At 46.6% G+C, this 23,068-nt stretch overlaps 1 protein-coding gene across 1 annotated transcript in view; it reads left to right on the top strand.

The window, feature by feature from the left end:
- The first annotated feature begins 2,988 nt into the window (after positions 1 to 2,988).
- The window catches only part of LOC149348034 (uncharacterized), an 80,639-nt gene continuing 60,559 nt past the window's right edge, over positions 2,989 to 23,068 (top strand). Inside the window, exon 1 of the mRNA XM_089541666.1 lies at positions 2,989 to 3,495. The gene's annotated coding sequence lies outside the window, so the exon portion shown is untranslated. The remainder of the gene's footprint in view (positions 3,496 to 23,068) is intronic.

Raw genomic sequence — 23,068 nt, 5'->3', positions numbered from 1 at the left:
ATCGCCTGTAAACAGACGAACGCACTTCTTTCGCGAAAGGTTGCAATGATTGCCCAGGTCAAGGGAATATGTCTGTACAGCATTCTGTGAAAACATTACGAGATGGTGAATAGGTTTGTGGGGCTTAACACCCCAATTCGACTCAGGATATGAGGAACAACGTAGTGGAGGGTTCCGGATAATTTCAACCACCCGGGGTTTAACGTGCGCCGACATCGCACAGTACACGAGTTTGTAGCATTTCACCTCCGTCGAACTGCGACCGTCGGGGCCGGGATCGAACCCGCGTCTTTCGGGTCGGCGGCCGAGCACCGCGACCACTGAGCCACCGCGACGGCTAAGCCACTGCATGACACTGGAAGCGGAGACTGCCAATTTAGCAAGGTGTGGTAAAGTTAGGTATGGTATGGTATGGTATGGTATGGTATGGTATGGTATGGTATGGTATTGTAATGTAAAGCGAGGTATGGTATGGTATGGAATGGTATGGTATGGTATGGTATGGTATGGTATGGTATGGTATTGTATGGTATGATATGGTATGGCATGGCAAGGTATGGTATTGTAATGTAAGGCGAGGTATGGTATGGTATGGTATGGTATGGTATGGTATGGTATGGTATGGTATGAGAGAGATACATTTTAATGAATACAAGAGAGGTCTGCCTGGTTATTAATCTGGCATGCTACTTCAGATGAGGGTGAAAAAGAAGGGAATAAAGGTACAAACATTGGAGGGAAGCTCCTCCTTGAGGATATGACGCGTTGGAGTTTATTCCCATTAAAGCTGCACGTGAGTCATGAGGGACGCGGTAGTGGTGGGTAGAAGATTATTTCGACCACTTAGGCTTATTTAAGCTCCCCTTACGCCACAAACCACGCAGGCATTTTATCGTCTCGCCTCAGCAGAAATGAGGCCGGGATTCAAATCCACCAGTTTGTGTTCAGCAGCCAGGCGCCAAAGCCAATGAACAATCGTACTACGTCCACAGATGGCGCCAGCAATTTCATTTTGATTTGTCGTAGTCAATGTAGAGCGAGCGGTTCGTAACGCGTAGATAATAATAATAATAATCTTTATTCAGCATAATCTGAACATACAAATAAACGGAAGCGCCGAAGCCACAAGTGAGCTTGTGCGGCGACAACCGGCAGCCGCGGCAATCTTCGCGCTACATCAGAGCTCCATTAGAGGCAAAAGAAAATTAAAAGACGTAAACATGAAGAACACAAAAATTTTGGCACGGAAAGAATGAAAAAGCACTAATAAGATTTTAGTACATGTTAAAGATTCTCTAACGCTTGAACTGCAACACGCAGTTTTTTTCGGGTTGTTAAAGAAAATAAATCATCCGGTAATTCGTTAAAGATAACTGGCACGTAATATTTTCTAGTTGCTTTGCCGTAGTGAGTGCGCACTCTCGGTTTATGATAGCGAGGAACATGTCTCAACGGTACCGGTTTCGTATTTATGTGTCTGTATGCGCTATTCCAAAAATATTTCAGTACTACAATTTGTTTAAAAAGATTGTCAAAAGAAGGCAAACCGGCTGCGGTAAAGACACTGTTGGGCAGATTTTCCTGCGGCAAGTAGAGAACGCTTGTAGCAATGTTTTTCAGAATCCTATTAACACGACATTTCCATGTGAAAGAGAGAGAGTCCGAGATAGAGCATGGAGTTATCTGAAGGCCATCCCAAGGAATACATAGGGTGTTTCACATAAGATTTTACACATTTTTTTTTAAATACGCTTTATGAGTTAGAAGAGCACTTTTTTCAGCATAGCATTGTCAGTTATGCACTATACCACAATACAGCTAAGACGTGCTAACTAGAAGACTGGTTAACCAATATTGAATAGTTAACTTTTTAATACATAATTACTGTTAGGCTCCTTAATTACTGATAGTCGTATAGCCCACCGTAAGTAATATCCATGTCAGTTTTTAGAATTTCGAAAATACGGTTACACCCGGCGATGTGGCCCAACAAATTTAGCTTCATCGCGTTAAAATACATGCGCTTTCGAGAAGCTTGCAGGCAAAGCAACCTCTCCAGTGCGCGTAACTGGTCGAAATGGCCAAAATTTGTTGGGCCACAGCGCCGAGGGTAACCGCAACAAAGACGGGACAAGCGCTTGCCCCGTCTCTCTTACTGCGTGCTGTCTGTTTTGGCGTCAAGCTCCTTTACGTAAACAGGCGCTTAGCGCGCACCCGCTGAATCGCGGCTACCGCTACCGAGCGTGCGCACGCCCGCAAAGCCGCCCTCCGCCCATTGCCACGCCAAAGATTTCGCCCCGAGGAATGCAGGGCGCGACCGTATAATTCGCAGAAAACGACGGCTGGCTCCGACTTCCTGGATCAGCGGGGGCTCCACTGATGCACGGATTTTCCCCCTCACCAACCCGCGCATGCGCCATGCACCACGAGTCCGCGAGTTCAGTGGTGCGTTGCGCCTGCTCAGCACCTGGCATCCGGGACCCCAGCAACAATGACCTTTCGCTGTGATCGCCACCCGGGATGCAAAAGCCTGCAGCACGTAATTGCCACTGCCTCCCGCGAGATTACGGATGCGATGAATTAAAAACAAGCGCGTAATAAAGTGAGAAAAGAGCTGCAGCGCTCTTGACCACCCGACGCATCCGCATCGTTCGGTGTAGCCGCCATTGAATTTCCCATCCTCCCCCTCAGCCCCTAAAGCTCCGCCCCGTTCGATTAATCTCGCCCGCCAAAAGCGGCCAATGGCGCGCGCCCTGCCCTCTACGCCCGCTGTGATTGGCTGGGAGGCGCTCGCGAACGATCCGCTTCAACTTTTTGCCTTCGTTTCAGCGTTCTCCCTCTTTCGGGAAGGCTCCCCGAGCGAAAAGGGATGTTGCTGCCCTCTCGCAGCGATGTTCTTTTGCGGCTCTTGTTTTTGTTCCTTACCTTCCCATCCTTTCCTGGAAAGCTGCTGCTGCATTCCTGACCGGAGAAAAAAAATCCGGATAGCGCTGACGTCGCTACCTGGCCGCGCTCTTGGACGGGACGGCTGGCGGTCGCCACGTCGCCTCGTCGCTCCTGTAGCTCTGGCTGCTTTTTGCCGTTCCCTGACCGGAAACCTTTGGGAGAAAAAGTATTTTATACCAAGTTCTTGCTAATCCCTACCTCGTGCGAATAAGGCTTACGTTGTACCAAGGCTGCCGACGCAGCCGTGATTTGTGCTATCCTGTCGAGGACGCCAAAAAGGGGCTTGCACCTTCGGGAAACGCGCCTGCAATCTGTGTCCTGCTGGAGTCGTGTCAAGTTCACGTTGCAAGCAGTGGCTGTGGATAAGCTGAAGATGATTCTTACACTGCAGTAGAAGGGTCGGCGTTGGAAGACGTCCCCGAAGACATCTTCTGCGGCTTCTGTGTGCACCTGCTGCTCCGGTATCGCCGCGATGCGGCCATCTGTGGTGAGCGGTGTCGGATTCTCGTCGTCTGAGCACTAGGACTAAAGGCCACTTCCGACTGCAAGGTAAGTTGGTTTGCACATCTTGGAGACGTGGATTTAGGACATATTTTTTCCGATGATGAGTGCACTCATGGGGAACTTTCTGAGGCCTAAAGATGTGCAGACAAAGCTGGGCACATAGAGCTCCTCTGAGGAAGCGTTTTAAGTTCCAATCCGATGCTCATCAGTGTTTCGAGCAGAAATGTGGAATGAGCTGGGCAGATATGAACTGCGGAGTTTCAGATATAGGGATGATGAAACATTTGCTGCCTAGATTAATGCTGATCAGTTTGATGATGTTCAAGATGGGAGTTACTTCGTGGAAGGCTGCTTGAGTGAAAGTGGGCAGAAAAAAGTTATCGAAACTTGCGGAATTTTTGAGGAAACGATGTACTTTTACATCGCGATTAGAAAAGGTGCGCAAAGGTTATCCAAATAGGAGTCAATTAGGCTGTGCAGACGTCATTATTCAGGGTCATCGTTTAATATATTTCTTTGTTTTGCAGCTTCTACATGTGTCCTTCCCTACTCGGGAAATGCATATTTTCAAGTAGAACTCTGAACCACGCCTTTAACTCTTAGCTATCTGGTGGAAGTAACTGAAGGAAGTGAGGGCACCCGGTGGGATAAAAAGAAGTATATGCATATGGAAGACAATGAAAAGTAAAAATTATTCATTCGCGCATTGCGTCCATCTGGACTGGGCATATCTACCTGTGTACGACGTTGGTTCGTCCTTATGGACACCTGGATATACCAGCCAGCATCACCTGCGCGTCCCTCGTGGCATTTGACGCCTAAAGACCCCGATATTCGACTTATTCGCCTGCTGCCCTAAACTATGCCTTTTGTCTCGTCTTCTGGGCGTTTGTCGTCGTTACTTTTCCGTTAGCGTGCTGTCCTGGAGGGAAAAGGACAGTCGCCGCAGCGCAAGCACGTCCAGAAGCAGCAGCAGCTGATGGCCGCAGCATCCTCCGCACCAGGGACGCCATGTACGATCGAACGGGCGGCGGCCATTTTTTGAGCAGCGGGATAGCGACCGCGCAGGCGTGTGGAGTGCGGCGCCATGATGCCGCGTGTCCCTCGAGCGCTGGGGGACCCTGGCGCACGACGCTGTTTGTCCGCTGGCGGATCGATGGCTCTCTTCTCTCCTCTGGCCATGGGACGGACGGAAAGGGACAGAGCGGGGGAGGGGGAGGAAGACTGGATGGTCCATGAGCTCCGGTGGCCGGTGTAGCTTGACGCTCGTAATTGCTGGTCCCACGACTCCGCTCTACACAGCCACCCTGTGGTGCAGGGTAGATAAGATAATCGGCGGCTCTGACCTCGGCTCAAGAGTGCCGGACACATCTTTCTATGGAAATGCCTCTATGAATTTCATGCTCAGTATTTCGTTTGAAAGGGGTACGTACTTGCGCGAAAGACGGGACGAAAACAAGGAAACACAAGCGACATGTACAATGCGCAACTTCCAGCAGTGTTTGCTTCCTTTGGATGCAATCAGTAAGAAATCTTGCTTGGAAGACCGTGCTGGCAATGAAATTAACGCACGTGATGGCCGTGACATGTACATGTCGTTTGTGTAAGCAAGATATGTAATCAAGATTTCTTACATATTGCATCCAAAGGAAGCAAACACCGCTGGAAGTTGCGCATTGTACATGTCGCTTGTGTTTCCTTGTTTTCGTCCCGTCTTTCGCGGAAGTGCGTACCCCTTTCAAGCTATGAACCAGCTCTCCCAGACTAGAGTTTTAATTAGGTATTTCGGCGTTTTTGAAATACAATATACAAAAAGACAACTGTGGGAGTTCAGTGTCCAGCACTGTGTCGGCAGGACATAATGGAATTTTAAATGCTCCCTGAGGAAGAATTTCGACCGCATTGTAACAGAAAACAAATGCGGAAAATAAGCGCTTGTAATTACATTTTTATCAAACGTACAACGAGTTCTGAACCCGTCTGGGATTTCTCGTTTTGGAGGTCGCTTGAACATGTTGGAGAGCCTGAACCCTTAGATGAGCACCAAGGGCAGGCAGTCACTTTGAGACCTTGAGCTTCTTCGGCATACGTCACGGCATAATCAGGGCAAAATGCACGTCATCCTCCCGAAGAATCAGGGTAGCCGACGAGCGCGCTTGTTGCAATACTAACAGTTGCAGTTCTCCATTTCATGGATAGCTGATTTGAATTTTAAATAAGTGCAATTCTCTTGTCTTATGGTATACGGGGCAATAATTAATGCCAAGGTTTTACCGAGCCGGAGTACCCGGGTTCGGACCCGACCACGGCGGCCGCGTTTCGATGGAGGCGGAACGCAAAAGGCGCCTGTAGGCTGTGTCATTTCAGTGCTCGTTAAAGATCCCCAGGTGGTCGAAATTATCCCGGAGACCTCCACTGCCGCACCTCTTCTCTCTCTTCTTTCACTCCCACCTTCCTCCCTTCCCCTGCGGCGTGGTTTAGGTGTCTACCGAGATATGTGAGACAGATAGTACGCCATTTCCTTTCGACAAAAACCAATTTACCACTTTACCCGTGTGCTTCGCGTTGTCGGTGCACGTAAAAGATTCCCAGGTGGTCGAAATTATCCCGGAGACCTCCACTGCCGCACCTCTTCTCTCTCTTCTTTCACTCCCACCTTCATCCCTTCCCCTGCGGCGTGGTTTCGGTGTCTACCGAGATATGTGAGGCAGATAGTACGCCAATTCCTTTCGACAAAAACCAATTTACCACTTTACCCGTGTGCTTCGCGTTGTCGGTGCTCGTTAAAGATCCCCAGGTGGTCGAAATTATCCCGGAGACCTCCACTGCCGCACCTCTTCTCTCTCTTCTTTCACTCCCACCTTCATCCCTTCCCCTGCGGCGTGGTTTCGGTGTCTACCGAGATATGTGAGGCAGATAGTACGCCAATTCCTTTCGACAAAAACCAATTTACCACTTTACCCGTGTGCTTCGCGTTGTCGGTGCTCGTTAAAGATCCCCAGGTGGTCGAAATTATCCCGGAGACCTCCACTGCCGCACCTCTTCTCTCTCTTCTTTCACTCCCACCTTCCTCCCTTCCCCTGCGGCGTGGTTTAGGTGTCTACCGAGATATGTGAGACAGATAGTACGCCATTTCCTTTCGACAAAAACCAATTTACCACTTTACCCGTGTGCTTCGCGTTGTCGGTGCACGTAAAAGATTCCCAGGTGGCCGAAATTATTCCGGAAACCTCCACTACGGCGCCTCTTTCTCTCTTTCTTCTTCCACTCCCACCTTCCTCCCTTCCCTTACGGCGGGGTTCAGGTGTCCACCGAGATATGTGAGGCAGATACTGCTCCATTCCCTTTCCTCAGAAACCAATTTATTATTATCATTCCCTGCAACATCGCCAAGATGAGACGGCCACTTCTAAATTTTTCTTTGTTGCCATTTGCGTCAGCCTATATATATCTAGGGTATATTAATGAACGCTGCTACCCATAAAAACTAAGGTAATAACCCAACTGATGAGAGACATGCTGTGGATACTTCCAGCTACATACGTTTGAATGAACACAGTGAAACGGTCCATCATCATGTGTTATTATGGAGCATTGGTTTGTTGTTATATAGTAATATTGACAGGGAGAAAAAGATTTTCTACAATATTGAGGAGTTATTGCCGGAGCGAACGGCATCAGGGAAGATATTGGCAAATATGCTGAGTGGCCTCAACAAAGCACTGTAAAACGTCGCTAGACGTTAACAATCCAATTCCCCAACACACGGCCTTGAGCCTCCCTTTCTAAATAAACAGCTCATTCATTCATTCCTTCTACCCTGCTTGGTGCGGTTTTAAATTTACCTACTCATTCGTGAATTAACACATTTGTTTTATACAATTGTAAATTCATATATAGTTAGCGCGTTATGAGGGGCCTACGAAAAAGCGCTTAGCTGTGAGAGAACTTTTTTGTTCTCAACAAACCAGATCCGAACCAAATATTTAATCTAGGTTTTAATTTCAATAAGCGCAACTTCATCTGTTGAAAAACCTCCCGCCTACTGCGGCATCGATGAAGGACTAATAAAGAAAATTAAAATAAGCGTCGCCGCTTTTCGAGCGCGGGCACTTCAAGGTTACCTTTTTTCGCATTAGCTCAGCGACGGCGATTGCAAGCATTCCCGGCGTGTTCATTTGTTATTACTGCCATTATTTATGGCGTCTGAAATCGATCAGAGAGTTCTTCCTTCGCCATGTTCTGCGTAGCGAAAAAAGAAAACGGTCGCTTTTCGAAATGTACGCGGTGACGCAACAGCTAGTATACGGGGTCCTTTGCAATCGTTCTAATCCGGTCCAAGGTTTCGTCGTCAGGTCATTAGTATTCCGCAGAAGGAGCAGTCTTTCGCTTGTCGTTGCTTTCGCAATCTTATCATATTTGTTACGTTTTTTGGCAGGCTTTCTTACTGGCTTTTGCTAAAGACTCCATTGTGGCGACTCTTTTTCGTGATTATCTTTGTTCATTGCAGGGTCACTTAGAGAGATGGCTGAATGCCCTGATGCTACGGCTTCTTTCTTTTTATTTCTTAGAATGAGGACAAGCCTATTCCAATCTAGTCTATTCCTATCCCAATCTAATCGTGTCCGACGGCAGCTAGGCAGGCAAATAATTTTCCTTGATATAACCTAAACTTGTTCAAAGCTCGTTCCAGTTTTAGTACGTTCTCATCTCTGATTAGCTGCTCTGAGTATCACTGAGTTCTCTACGCGAAAACAAAGACGACTAAGACTCTTAGCTAGCCTCCAAAACTTTCCATCGAACAGAGAGCCTCCAAAGCCCGTTCAAAAAAGCAGTCCTTCTCCGTCACCAGATAAAATCCTAGAAAAAGCGGCCCTAGCCCCCAGTCGCACGTTCAATTTCTCGTTCTTGTTATCTGCGCGCTGTCATGCCAAGAAATTCTAGACAAGCGCATTCTTCAACGGGGAGATATTTATGAATGCAATTTGTTCTTAGGTCGTAAGATTCCACTACACCAATCAATATATACGCTGATCTCCACTCGGCAGGCTTGATTCTTTTTTTTTTTTCTATGAACGTTCTTGGCCGCCGCGGTGGCTCAGTGGTTATGGTGCTCGGCTGCTGGCCCGAAAGACGCGGGTTCGATCCCGGCCGCGGCGGCCGAATTTCGATGGAGGCGAAGTTCTAGAGGTGGTGGTGAAAACTTTTAATTACTGAAATAGAGTTTGGGAGCCACAGAGTGGCCCCGCTACATGGTCGGCGTCCCTAGTCCGGGACACCGCATGACAATTCCCCGTCTCTCGCCCGTTTCACCAGAGCCCTTTGAGACTCAAGCGAGGAGCAGTTGAGGAGGGCAGTCTCCCATGCCTCTCTGGAAGGGGTAGGGGAAGGGGGGAGGTGGGGCTTTTGAGTACATGCCCACACCATGTGGAAGATATCACAGGTCTCCCCACAGTGTCTTCTGGCTCGGAGACTAACCAGCCGCTGCTGCGATTCAGGGAAATTATAACACATTATAGCGACATCCACCGCCTTTGCCCGGCCCCTGCAAAGGGGCTGAGTAAGACGGAGGAGCGAACTTTAAGGCGCCTGCAGACAGGTACTCTACTCTGTCCTGCAATCTTAAAGCATTACGATCCTAACACGGATGAGCGAAGTTCTAGAGGCCCGTGTACTGTGCGATGTCAGTGCACGTTAAAGAGCCCCAGGTGGTCGAAATTTCCGGAGCCCTCCACTACGGCGACTCTCATAGCCTGGGTCGCTTTGGGACGTTAAACCCCATAAACCAACCAAACCGTTCTTGCTATAGCCAAAAACGTTCCCTGTTGGTCTTTTTTTTTTTATGGCAGTCTTGAATGCTCGATGCGAGCGATGAAAAAATTTAAAAGAAAGATTTTGCTACGCATCGGTAAAATGAACCATTCCCTTCAATATTTCCATAACATTGTCTTACAACACTCCACAGTTGCCTCATAATTAAAACTAATCTGCAAGAATATAGGATTTAGATTGATCCCTGAGCCCATATTGGCTCCCGAAAGCATTTACTCGGAAGAACTAACACTGATTGATTGATTGATTGATTGATTGATTGATTGATTGATTGATTGATTGATTGATTGATTGATTGATTGATTGATTGATTGATTGATTGATTGATTGATTGATTGATTGATTGATTGATTGATTGATTGCGTTCCAAAGCAACACTTACTGATATGAGACACTCCACAGAGGAAGGTCGGGATTATCTTTTGGAATTGGCGGACTTATGCAGTTTCTCAATCAGGAGCGGTTCCATAGCATTCACGCACGGCTCGTTAACCCCGCTTGAAAGACATTAAAAGAGGAAATATTATTTGAAGAAGACAGACGGAAGCGCTGGAGTAACACTGAGATAGAAAAACCTACTCTCGCTTAGTCGGAAAGAAGAAAATACGAAAGGGAAAATGTGGTGTCGTCCGTTCAAAGTAAGGAAATGAATTAAGGCTGCGATTTGGGCGAGTTGGTATTGATTCATAGTGAAAATAGCGCGGTAAAACGAGACGAACGAAGAAAGACACAGCACAAGCGCTTGTGTTGTGTCTTTCTTCGTTCGTCTCGTTTTCCCGCGCTGTTTTCACTATGTAAGAAAATGAAAGCCGCGGATGCAGATTGACTGCATTTCTACAAGCAGAGACACAATTCAGTACTCTACAAGGGCCCTTCCGTCCTCATAGCTCTGAATGAAATTTACTGAGCGGGTGAAAACAACATGCCGAAGTAGCCATCGCTGCTGTGGATCCGTACAGCGCACAGCGCGCACTAAAAAACACTCGCAGCCATGATGTTCAGTAAGTAAGAACATTAAGAGCCTCGGCTCGCTCGTCGAAAATAAAAAGTAAATTCTGCAAAGCGGCGTTTCAGTTCGGGCGCCCCAACTCGGGCAACAGACCACAACTGATACAAATACAAATACCTTTATTTCAACATCAGGGATGTTAGCGGCACACCCAAAAAGCCTATATGACTGGCTTGACGGAGGGTCGCACCCCCGTACATAAAAACCGGCAGCAACAGAACACGGACAGAACAATAGAAAAGACTACAGTGCATAGGTAAACATCATATTCAATAAAGATTAGTAAACATTCTCTTGCAATGAATAGATAAGTGAAGTCGGCAAGATTAACACGAAACGCTCAGAAACACTGCAAAATGGAAAACGAAGGATAACAATCACAAAAGAAAACGGGATAAAGGATACTTACAAAATCCCACATAAAGTTGTGGCATGGCACTAGGGATGCAGGGTTCGACGCTTTATAACCGAGTGGAGTGATACTTATCGGGTGTTTGAGACCAGAAGTTCAGTTGAAGAGATAAACAATCCAAATCTGAGCACCGAGAACGAGAATGACGTAGACATTATTCCGCTTGTTGCTGTATATTGCTGGGAATTCCAAGCGTCCATCCAGTGCCACTACGCCCACCGGCCTATCACAGTGCTCGGTTCTGCAGCCACTCCGTCATTATCTTGCTTTCTGACGTCACGGATGACGTCAGCACGCTATTCTTGATGGATGAATGGATGCATGGATAGGAGCGTCCGTTTGAAACGGGGTGGTGGCAATTGCCACCATGCTCAGCTTTTCTTTTTTCTTTTTTTTTTGTTTACTGTGTTGGAAATTCTCATTAAGAATCGCCATCATCTTTACCTACGGTTTCCTTGAATATTCTGAGTCATGCGCCCCATGGTGGCAGCCAAGTGAACTAGAAGCGCTTCTCCCGAACTCCTGGTAATGTTGGCGTCCAAGAAAACATGACCTATGAGCCTAGGAGGGATGGCTACACAAGGGATAGTGCAAAATGTGACGTAAACCAAAAATTTCGTTCAGAACTAGTGAAAAAAAAAAACTGAAAACCGAAAGCATGAAAAATTGACGAACAGTTAGGAAAAATTAGGACATGAAAATTAAAGAGTGGTGAGGCGCCATGTTTGCCGTTCCCGCTTCATTTCTTTAAAAGCTGGACCGCTGTCTTACCCCTCACGGAGACGCCGTCTACCGCGCTGTTACAGCTCTTGAGAAACGGAGACTTTAATTTGCGCAAGTGTCGTTGGTGGCTCGTTCTTTTAAGCAAAACCAACTCCGTATTTCTTCCCAGCAAAATCACTTAGAACCAAGGCCACGCTCGTCGTTCTAGCGATAGCTATCAACGCGTACCACTCGCGTTTTCTTTTAGTTTCATACCAGACACTCCTTCCGACATGGGAGTGTACGTGAGGGATCGATGGGAGAAATAAATACAAGAAATAGAGGAACATATCGAGAGCTTAAAAGAAGAAGAAGGGAAAGAAGGAAACGAGGAAACAAAGAAGAAGAAGGAAAGGAATGTGAGAAGAAAATAATGATAGAAAAAATCTGCAGAGGAAAGGAATAAAGCACGAACGAATGAAAAGAAAGGAAAGTAGTATGGTATAAAGCAGAGAGGAAAGAAGAAAATGGAAGTTATAGGAACGAAAGAAAGAAAGAAGGAAGGAAGGAAGAAAGAAAGAAAGAAAGAAAGAAGGAAAGAGAGAAAGAAAGAAAGGAAGAAATGAAGAACCAAAGGAAGAAAAAGAAAATAGAAAGGAACTGAAAGGGCATTGATGCCATGAGGCAATAAATCTGGTTTAAAAAAAATCTAAAGAGAGAAGGAAAAGGAACGAAAGAAAGAAAGCAAGAAAAAAGCAAGAAAGAAGGAAAGCGGGAAAGAAAGGAAGAAAGAAAGAAGGGAGGAAGGATTGAAAGAAGGAAAGAAAGAAAGAAAGAAAGGAAGAAGGATTGAAAGAAGGAAAGAAAGAACGAAGGAAAGAAAGAAAGAAAGAAAGAAAGAAAGAAAGAAGGATTGAAAGAAGGAAGAGAGAAAGAAAGAAAGAAAGAAAGGAAGAAAGAAAGGAAGAAGGAAAGGAAAAAAGGAAGTAAGAAAGAAAGAAAGGAAGGAAGGAAGGAAGGAAGGAAGAAAGAAAGAAAGAAAGAAAGAAAGAAAGAAAGAAAGGAAGAAAGAAAGGAAGAAAGGAAAAAGAAAGAAGGAAGGAAGGGAGGAAGAAAGGGAGAAGGAAGGAAGGAAGAAGGAAAGAAAGAAGGAAAGAAAGAAAGAAGGGAAGAAAGAAAGATAGAAAGAAAGAAGGAAGGAAGGGAGGAAGAAAGAGAGAAAGAAAGAAGAAAAGGGAGAAAGGAAGAAAGAAAGAAAGAAAGAAAGAAGGAAAGAAAGAAAGAAAGGAATAAAGAGAGAAGGAAAGAAAGAGAGAGAGAAGGAAGGAAAGAAAGGAAGGAAGAAAGTAGGAAAGGAAGAAGGAAACAAAGAAGGAAAGAGTTCGCGGTCAAACCGATAGCGCATTTCGGTCGACGCGGCATCGATTATCCTCCTCCGTCGGTGGTTCGCTTCGCGCGCAATCACACGTGCGCGTTTGTTTGTCTGCACACACACACGGGGGCGGTGCCCAGCGTCTGCTGCCGCTGCTGCCGTTATCGTCTTTCTTCGCCGGGCTGCAGCGCGGAGAGTATATACGTCTACGCTCGCATGTTCATTAAGCGCTGGTGTGCGGGAATATTAGTCACCCTTCGTCGTCCGTCCGGACTTGGCAAAGTGTCGCACTGTTTGTTCGGCGCTGTACTTGCGCATGCACTGTATACTCCGTCGGCACATTTCCAGTCGGCTGCAGGACGGCGGCTTCGATTGCGATGTCGGTGCCGTGCTTGCGCAATGTACGCGCACGCACGCTCGAAGAGCCGAACGTTGAATGATGAAAATATTTTTTTTTTGGGGGGGGGGGGGGGTTGGCTTTCATTACGGTATGCACCTGGTACCGCGCATGTGCAGTAAACACCTGCCCGCAGTCCACTACACGTACACGTTAGTACGTGTACGCTGAGCTGAAATTCTCTAACGTTTTGTTTTCTTGAGCGAGAGGAGCGGTTTGTAATGTGTACTTGCCTATTGACTGACGAGAAGAAAAACAAAAATGACATACGTAATTGGCCTGATAAGACCGCGGTTCAGCTTTCCTGAAAGTACACTTATCTTAGGAGGTTTCGTAAATAGTTGGGGTTCGAATTACCGTAGTAGTGTACTTGCTTCGGCGATTTGATCACTTCAGATCGAAGTGATGCATCCATGTGTTTACTGCCCGCTTCGTGCCATTTAGTTGCTAACGCCCGTTTTAGCGAGTTTTTAATCAGCCTTTTGACCACGGGCTGTTCCTCTCAGAGGTTTATTACAAATGAGAATTAAAAAAAATAAAACGAAGTTCACCTCATCAGGGTGCCAACTGGAACTTTTCGGATGCACTTAATTTGGTTCAATCCAATTTGTCTCTCACCTTCCACAATCTTTCTTTCTTTCCTTTCTTCTTTCTTTCTTACGTTCATTCGTTATTCTTTCCATTCTTTCTTGCTTGCTTTCTTTCTTTACTTCTTTCCTTCATTCTTTCTTTTTCTCGTTCTTTCGTTATTCCTTTCTTCATTGCTTTCTTTCGTTATTCCTTCCATCCTTTTTTTCTTTCTTTCTTTCTTTCTTTCTTTCTGTCTTCATTCCTTTCTCTCTTTCCTACTTTCTTTCGTTTCTTTGTTATTATTTCCTTTCTTACTTGCTTGCTGGCTTGCTTGCTTCCTTCCTTTCTTTTTTCCTTTCTTTCGTTCTCTCTTTCTTATTCTTCCTTTCTTTCTTTCTTTCCTTCTTTGCTCCTTCCTGCCTCTCTCCTTCATTCGTGCCTTTCACCTGGGGCGTGAAAGTGAACACAACAGCGACTGCACCCGCTTTCTCAATCCCCGGGCCGATCTGCTGGGTCAGTCCGGAGTTGGCACTCGTCGAGCCTCTTTCACCCTCTCTCTGTCTCTCTCTCTCTGTGTTCTTCGTAGGCATAAATAAATAAATAAAAGTCTGCTTATAGGCGACTCGTTGCGGTGTCCTTTCCCATAGCACCGCCGTTATCCAACGCCCGCTGCAGCCGTCGTCTGCACTCGGCGCGCGCACATTTGCAATGTCGCGGAGCAAGCATGGACTGAGAACGTGGGGGGGGGGGGGGGGGGGGGTGCGAAAGCGTCGAGCTCGGCTGTACCCGACACGGCCGGACGGGTTTCGCGTCACGTAAGCACGCTGCTGCTGCTGTTCGCTGGGGCGAGTCGCAGATGTCCCACGCGACTCGCACAAACTGGCCGACCGTGCCAGCGGTGATCCTCATATGTTTCCGGTGCTCGGCTGCTGCGGCTTTGCTGGACATTTCTCCTGGCAGAGAATATATGGTCAAGTGTCGGAAAATGGCTCTGGAGCTACACACTGTCTTGCGGCTGCGGGGCAGAGCCCCCCCCCCCTCCGCCCCCCTTACCAAAAAAGTTTTAGACAGTCTACAGAGTGTCTATAGACTTCTGTCTATAAAGTCTGTACACTGTATAGACAAATCCTAGATAACTGTGTATAGGCAATATAAATGCCATAGACAGCCTATAGACAATAGACTTTTAGTAGACTTTTGTCTATAGGCAGTCTATAGACTATGAATAGACAAAAAGCAATATCTATAGGTAGTCAATACAGTCAATAAGAAGTCTATAGACTGTCTATAGACCATTTTTATAAGGGCCCCGCCCGTTGGTCGCTTGAAGTATATTGGTCGTACTAACTAATTTTCGTTTGCTTCGTGATCTCTTAAAGGGCCACTGACCAGGGTCCGGACATTTTTGAAAAACAAGCCCACTGCATAGATGAGGCATCGAAGATAACCTCTGCAAAATACTAGAGCCATGCGCGCCCCGAAAAGCTGCGAAAATTCAAATCAAAGCCCGTTCGTTCTTTCCTTCCTTCAAAAACGGGCCCGGCCCACTACTCTGCACCCCGCTGACGTCAAGGGGGGCTACTTTCGCTAAAGGCACTCCATTGGTGCATCGTTCTGACTGACGGGAGAAGGTTGGGCGTAGCCTTGGCGTCGCGTCGTCTGCACAAGGCTTTCCGCAGCGCCTTCTGTTCTGGCTCATGCCTACAAACCCGCATGAAGGAACGAAAAAAAAACTGCGGAGGGAGCGTGCGGCGACAGCCTTGAACCCTAGCCATAAAAAATAAAAAAACAGTAAAACTGAGGGAGTTGGCTCGCCCCCCCCCCCTCCCCTCCCCGCCCTCCCCTCCCCTCCCCCCCCCCCCCCCCCGCCGTGATCCCGTCACGAGACGCTCTGCGTGCGCGCTCCCTTCTCAGTTTCTTTTCTTCTATGCGAGCCCCCCAAAACAAGGTTTTAATTAGTAGTGCAGCAGAGCCTTTCCCTCGCTCGCCCACTTGACCGCTCCGCACACATACCGCTTATCTTTCGTGCATCTTGCGTACGCCTTGACTCCAATGAATGACATATGCTTTGGAGCGGAGAAAAGACACAAACACACAGAACACAAACACGCATGGAGAAAAGCAAACGGGCGGTTGCCGGGTCCGCGCTTCGCCGTGTGTTTCGAACACAACCGACTTCCGCCCCTCCGCTCGTGAAACGGTGGGGAGGCCTAAAAGAAAATGAAAAGGTGGCTCGTTAACTGGGAATGACAAACAGATGTATGAAAGGATGCGCTCGCTAACAAGTCTAGGTGGTCGAGCCGATCGCGCCTCTCGATCGTTCAGTGTGCGGAGAAAATGCAAAAACCAAGAAAAGAATTCTATTGAAGGCGGGGTCATGACGTCGCCCTGTGACGCACTCCACAGACACCACGCCTCCGGCTTACACCGGAGAAGGAAGGGGTGATTTTGCCTTGCCGAGCCTACTCGACGAGGAGCGGGAGAGAAAAATTTCGAGGAGGGAATGGAAGGAGAGGAGGCTCGCTCAAAGTGAGGTAGAGAGTGTCTGCTGGCCGCGGGTGGGCAGGGGGCCTTTAAAGGGCAACTGACCACCCCAGCTCAGCAGACACTCTCTACCTCTCTTTGAGCGAGCCTCCTCTCCTTCCATTCCCTCCTCGAAATTCTTCTCTCCCGCTCCTCGTCGAGTAGGCTCGGCAAGGCAAAATCACCCCTTCGTTCTCCGGTGTAAGCCGGAGGCGTGGTGTCTGTGGAGTGCGTCACAGGGCGACGTCATGGCCCCGCCTTCAATAGAATTCTTTTCTTGGTTTTTGCATTTTCTCCGCACACTGAACGATCGAGAGGCGCGATCGGCTCGACCACCTAGACTTGTTAGCGAGCGCATCCTTTCATACATCTGTTTGTCATTCCCAGTTAACGAGCCACCTTTTCATTTTCTTTTAGGCCTCCCCACCGTTTCACGAGCGGAGGGGCGGAAGTCGGTTGTGTTCGAAACACACGGAGAAGCGCGGACCCGGCAACCACCCGTTTGCTTTTCTCCATGCGTGTTTGTGTTCTGTGTGTTTGTGTCTTTTCTCCGCTCCAAAGCATATGTCATTCATTGGAGTCAAGGCGTACGCAAGATGCACGAAAGATAAGGGGTGTGTGTGCAGAGCGGTCATGTGGGCGAGCGAGGGAAAGGCTCTGCTGAACTACTAATTAAAACCTTGTTTTGGGGGGCTCGCATAGAAGAAAAGAAACTGAGAAGGGAGCGCGCACGCAGAGCGTCTCGTGACGTGATCACGGCGCGGGGGGGGAGGGGGGGGGGCGAACCAACTCCCTCAGTTTTACTATTTTTTTACTTTTTATGGCTAGGGTTCAAGGCTGTCGCCGCACGCTGCCTCCGCAGTTTTTTTTTTTTTTTTGTTCCTTCATGCGGGTTTGTAGGCATGAGCCAGAACAGAAGGCGCTGCGGAAAGCCTTGTGCAGACGACGCGACGCCAAGGCTACGCCCAACCTTCTCCCGTCAGTCAGAACGATGCACCAATGGAGTGCCTTTAGCGAAAGTAGCCCCCCTTGACGTCAGCGGGGTGCAGAGTAGTGGGCCGGGCCCGTTTTTGAAGGAAGGAAAGAACGAACGGGCTTTGATTTGAATTTTCGCAGCTTTTCGGGGCGCGCATGGCTCTAATATTTTGCAGAGGTTATCTTCGATGCCTCATCTATGCAGTGGGCTTGTTTTTCAAAAATGTCCGGACCCTGGTCAGTGGCCCTTTAAAGGAAAAATGCCCCGCCGAGGTGGCTCAGTGGTTACGGCGCTCGGCTGCTGGCCCGAAAGACGCGGGTTCGATCCCGGCCGCGGCGGCTCAATTTCGATGAAGGCGAAATTCTAGAGGCTCGTGTGCTGTGCGATGTCAGTGCACGTTAAAGAACCCCAGGTGGTCGAAATTTCCGGAGCCCTTCACTACGGCGTCCCTCATAGCCTCAGTTGCTTTGGGACGTTAAACCCCAATAAACCAAACCAATCTTAAAGGAAAATGAACCGCAGAGTAAAGCTTGAAGGAACACTATCTTTCCACATGTCAGTGTGAGTTCTAGCAAGAAAGAAAGATTTCTATTCGCGGTTAACAACCCGAAGCTGCCTGTGGATCATACGAGAGACGCCGTAATGCAGTTCTCCGGATTATATTTCGCCACGTGGCGTTCCTTAACCGGTCCTGACATCGCACAACACACGTCTCCGTCTGTATTTTGTCCTGTATAGAAAAGAAAACATAAATAAATTAATGGAGGGACCTTACTTCATAGCAACGACGAAAAGACAAAAACGACTCTTGGTGTAGTGCTTTGCCGCACGCTGTAAGAAGACGCTGGCGATTTTAAAGCTGGTTTGCCTTCGCTCGATCATGTACATACGTGTCGCCATGCGCTGTTTCGGATACAGCCCGGCACAAAATTCTCTCGCGACTGGCTCGGCTAGAACAGGTTGCGACTACGTATTTTTGTTTAGGTGGATGTTTTCTTGATTAGCCATGGCGTTCACTGCTTACTCTCTTGAGTACCGCAGTTCAAAGAATGGGTGCAACGGTGTTTCTAAGTCAACATATCTCATTTTTTGTTTTACGTAGGCGTTTTTACACGATGCCTGATACAGTCTTCGCGTTGCGCGTTAAATATAACATACAACTAATGGAAGGCTGCCTTCTTTGTGACAATGTACAGTCACCGTCAAAAGTAAATGGAAGGCGACTTTGTGAAAAAATTTAATTTCCTTAAATCTAAAGCATAATGGACCATGTTTGTTGGTGCACACTGCAATTCGCACAATCACAATTAGGCTGCACATATGTATTCAAGAATGCATGAATTCAGGAGGTTGTGATTAAATTTTTTCGTTAATATTGCCTTCTATTTACTTCTGACGGCACCTGTACACGGCGCTGTTAATTATGCATCCTACCACTTTTATATTAGCCTAAGAGCGGCGGGCCGGTTTTCGGCCAACTTTAGTATCGATCCTTTTACAAATGGCTCGCATCATATGTCTTTTCATATATGCCTGCGAGAAATCGCGTAAGCCAAAAATTTTAAGAGCACGTTTCATAACTTCGTAGCACTTCTAAGAAACCAGACAGCGCATTGCTATAAGCTGCACCTGTTCGGGTGTTTAAAGAAAACGAAGTCAATTTCTTTAACTCCGCTTCATGCTGTTTTGGAATTTTATTGAAGACATTTCCAAAACTCTTGCAGCAAAACCCTTATAATGAAGCTGGAATCTGCATTAGGTAATAGCCCCATAGTTACTTGGATCAAAGACTATCTAACAAACAGATCACAATACGTCTCACTTAGCCTGGAAAACTCGAACTTAGTGCCTGTAACATCCGGAGTGCCACAAGGTTGCGTATTAGCCCCTGTCTTGTTCCTCATCTTTATTAATGACTTACCATCAAATATTAGTTCTAACATTAGGCTCTTTGCCGATGATTGCATTATTTACCGCGAGATCAGTTCAGCCGCAGACAATGTAGCTCTGAACGACGACCTTGAAGCAGTAAATAAATGGTGTAACGATTGGCAAATGAACCTAAACGTAAAAAAATCCGCCGCGTTATCAATAACCAGGAAAATACAAAAATCAGCATCTCAGTATGTCATTAACAATATCCTACTCCCCCAAGTTGTGGAACACAAATACCTCGGTGTAATCATATCCCATGACCTTAGATGGAGCTCCCATATAACTCACATTACATCAAAGGCTCTAAAAAGACTCTTCTTCCTGAGAAGGCGCCTGAAACTAGCACCATCAGAGACAAAACTATTAGCCTATAATACCCTTGTAAGGCCAATACTTGAATACTCTAATACTGTCTGGTTTCCCTCTACTAAACAACATGTAAGTAAACTAGAACAAGTACAAAGGAAGGCAATCAGATTCATTTTTAATAAATATAGCCAAACTGACTCACCAACTGACCTACTCCATAAAGCTGGTATGCTTACCTTGCAGAAGAGAGCCAAACTAGCACGTCTTAGATTCATGCACCAGTTGCTCAATAATCAGCTGCATATTGACACTTCCAAATATTTATCCTTTACAGATACCAGGCCCACACGCCATAAGCACTCTCATACTTTAAACGAGTACACTTTCCGGACCGACTGCTTTAAACACTCATTCTTCCCACTAACCATACGCGAATGGAATACCCTTGACCCAACCATCACAAGCTGCTCATCATTAAATACCTTTGTAGCCCTCGTCGAACACCAACTGGGTTCGGAATAAATGCTTGACGTACTTTTCATATGTACCCGCCTTCCAGTCAGGCACAAATCGTGTTCATTGTGTGTGCTTTCCTATATGCTCTTCCGTTGCATTACCTTCCATTTTTGCCTATTATTTTTAAAATATTGATTCATTGGCTTCCAGTGCCTGTTCTGTTCCATGATTACTGTTTTCTGTTCCGTCCATTTGAAAGTTTATACCCCTTTACTTCTATTCTTGAGTTTTTTGTTAAACATCTTACCCCCACAACGCTGTGTTTACCTTTGTATTATGCTTGCTTGCCTTATTGTGCTTTAGACTGTTCAACTTATGCCCTTCCTGTTATAATCCCATATGGGATTGACAGTATGTACCAATAAATAAATAAATAAATAAATAAATAACGGTCCATACACTTTCTATACACTTCCTGCAGACTCTATTGCTTTCCTATAGATATATCCTTTCGTCTATTCAAAGTATATTGACTTCCTATGGAAGAAAGCCAGCTAACAGTGCATGACTATAAATCTATAGATTGTCAGTAGTCTGCCTGTGGGATTTGTATTGTCTGTAGACTAACCTATAATATATAATATAATATTTGTCTTAGGTAGTCTCTAGACTTTATAGACGTCTAACAGCCTACAGGCTGTCTAAGAAAATTGTAAGGGAAGTACAGGCAGCTGTTTTACAATTTTATGTTGGTTATCAAAAAACAACAAAAATTCTAGGCCATTCTGGACAAACTCCATTTGAGTCAAGACAACAGAACAACCGCCAAAGTCAACATGCTCGAAGAAGTTCAGACCAATATAATTGTACCGCCACTAACGAGGACCAAACGGGCAGAAGCGCTTGAGAAACGCTTCCGCTCCTACATAAGGAATCACCGACTGACTCAGTATCTCGCAAGAAAGCTGCACCGCTGGACAGCCATAATAACGTCTTCAACGCGTACTAAACGTGGAAACGCTGACCTACTAACGTTTTGACCACCGCGTACCCTGTCGGTGCATACGGAAGCCCCGCAGCAAACAGTCAACTCATTTAATTTATTCTTCTACAAACATCACAGACACCCGCAGCTTGCGTGGCACTCGAATTCCCGGGGTGGTCACGGATGGCCGCTACTACGCCTCTCTCCACTATACGTACAAGCGCAGTTTTCCGCCGGTGGCGATGGCACGCGCGCAAACAAACCAGACGTGAAACACTCAGTCTCTGTCTCCCTGCTCTCTTTTTTTTTTGTATATTCCTTGTTACGACGTCCTCATGCTCGCGCTCACAGAAAGACACATCTCACTACAGAGCTCGCAGCAACAGCACCAATCTGCAACGCACGCTATTCGCGCACGCGACAGCTGTCCCTGTGAACGCCAGTAGAGCCACTCCTCCTCCTAGCAGCGTCGCCGGTCAACAGACGGCGCTGCGAGCAGATGTCGGCGCGTAGCGGCACGCGCGCCGTCATGCAAGCGTGGCTGCGATCGCCCGCTAGGCTGCGCTGTCATCGGCGTAAACTCCTACCCTCGCAATGCGCTCCAGCGGTTCCCGGCAGCTGGACCCATACATCTCTGTGCGGCGCAGAAAGCGAGCCGTTACATTCAAATCAAACTTAACGCACGAAAAAGAGCGAACTTAAGCGAGAATAGCGCTCACTCTTTACACGTGGGCGAGACTAATTTTTGCCTCTGCATTATCCTGGGGTTAGCAGCCAAGCAACTCGCCCTCAGCGATAGTTTGGTAATTTGATAGGACGTAGCATACAGACCGGGGGAATAAAATTATTCCTTTTTATTTGGCTATATGCCCTGGTAAACCGAGATGGCGTTACTTAGTCAGCGGAGATACCACGGATTTGAAGTTGAAGTTTGAATTTTATTCTCAGTTTCCTCATACATAAACTAAAGGACCCCGAACAAAAGGTGCTTCCTTGCAACTGACTGGGTTCAGAGCCCCACACAACCTTTACACAGCGTAAACAGCGCGGTAGACATGAAAGTGTTTTCTCCGCTCAAAGATACAACTTAAAAGTGTAAAGATACAGAGTTATAAGCTCTCAAAAAGTAAGGAAATTAACAATAGAAGAAAAAAGCAGTAACAGGTAACGACAGTAACATGCACTCAAACAGCTAAGCGTAATTTTTGAAGTTTACGACAGTTTTAATTGGAAGCACTTAGTTCTACATTTCGATCAGTGTACGCTTGAATACACCAAGCGATGTGTGCCGTTCAATTACGGTAACAAGATCTTTATTAAACATATCATTTATTAAACATATCAGCGCAATATGCAGTTAACATAAAAGCCTAGTGATGGAAATATTTGTTAGACGAGGTTTATAAGAGCGAAAAAAACTGCACAGGCTAAAGGATGGCAGGCACGAGTTAAGAAATCAAAGAAAGGAACACTTACATTCGTTAAAACGCCAAATCTGGCAGGTTTTTCGCTGTTAGAAGTTATGGTTAAAAAGTAGGTGATCCAGTATTCCAGTTGGACACTGTCCGGGGCGCTTAAACGCACATCCATAGGATGTAGTACTTCTGAATGTACCCGGATGGAAAGAGTGCTAAAGTGTGTTACGATTCTTGAGCAACTACTGGCAACTCGGACTTTGTTACTACAGTAGTTTACAACTTTAAATAAAATCTGCTGACCGCGACAACAGTAAACAAAAGCAGTTTTTCACAGCTTGAAAATAGCAATCAAGACAGAGGACCAAAATTTTTTGAGCTTATAAGTTCATCTCCTCGTTAGCCTTTTTTTCAGGTAACTAGAAAACTTTTAACAACGCAATACTCTTTTGCCGTGGAGGAATTCTGTGTGGCGGTCCTGAATGTGGGCGGAGCTTCTTTATTTATTTTGTTGTTGTTTTTTCCTCCAAGGACCCGGGTAGGGGGCATTGCCGTGGGGGATGGGCATGACAGTTACAAAATGATATAGGGGCTCGATCTTCATGAATTGAATGGTGTTGATAAGGTGTATGGCATCTAGTAGCGGCAGATTTCTCCTGTCACAAGATGATCTGACAAAAAAAAAAAGATCGAAAATGAGCGTTAGTTCTTGCAGGGGAGCGGGG

This window comes from Amblyomma mixtum, chromosome 4, assembly GCF_055824585.1.
Source record: "Amblyomma mixtum isolate Tamu chromosome 4, ASM5582458v1, whole genome shotgun sequence".
Classification (NCBI taxonomy): domain Eukaryota; kingdom Metazoa; phylum Arthropoda; class Arachnida; order Ixodida; family Ixodidae; genus Amblyomma; species Amblyomma mixtum.
Note: the sequence above shows the minus strand (reverse complement) of the source record. Positions and strands in the feature narration are given on the sequence as shown.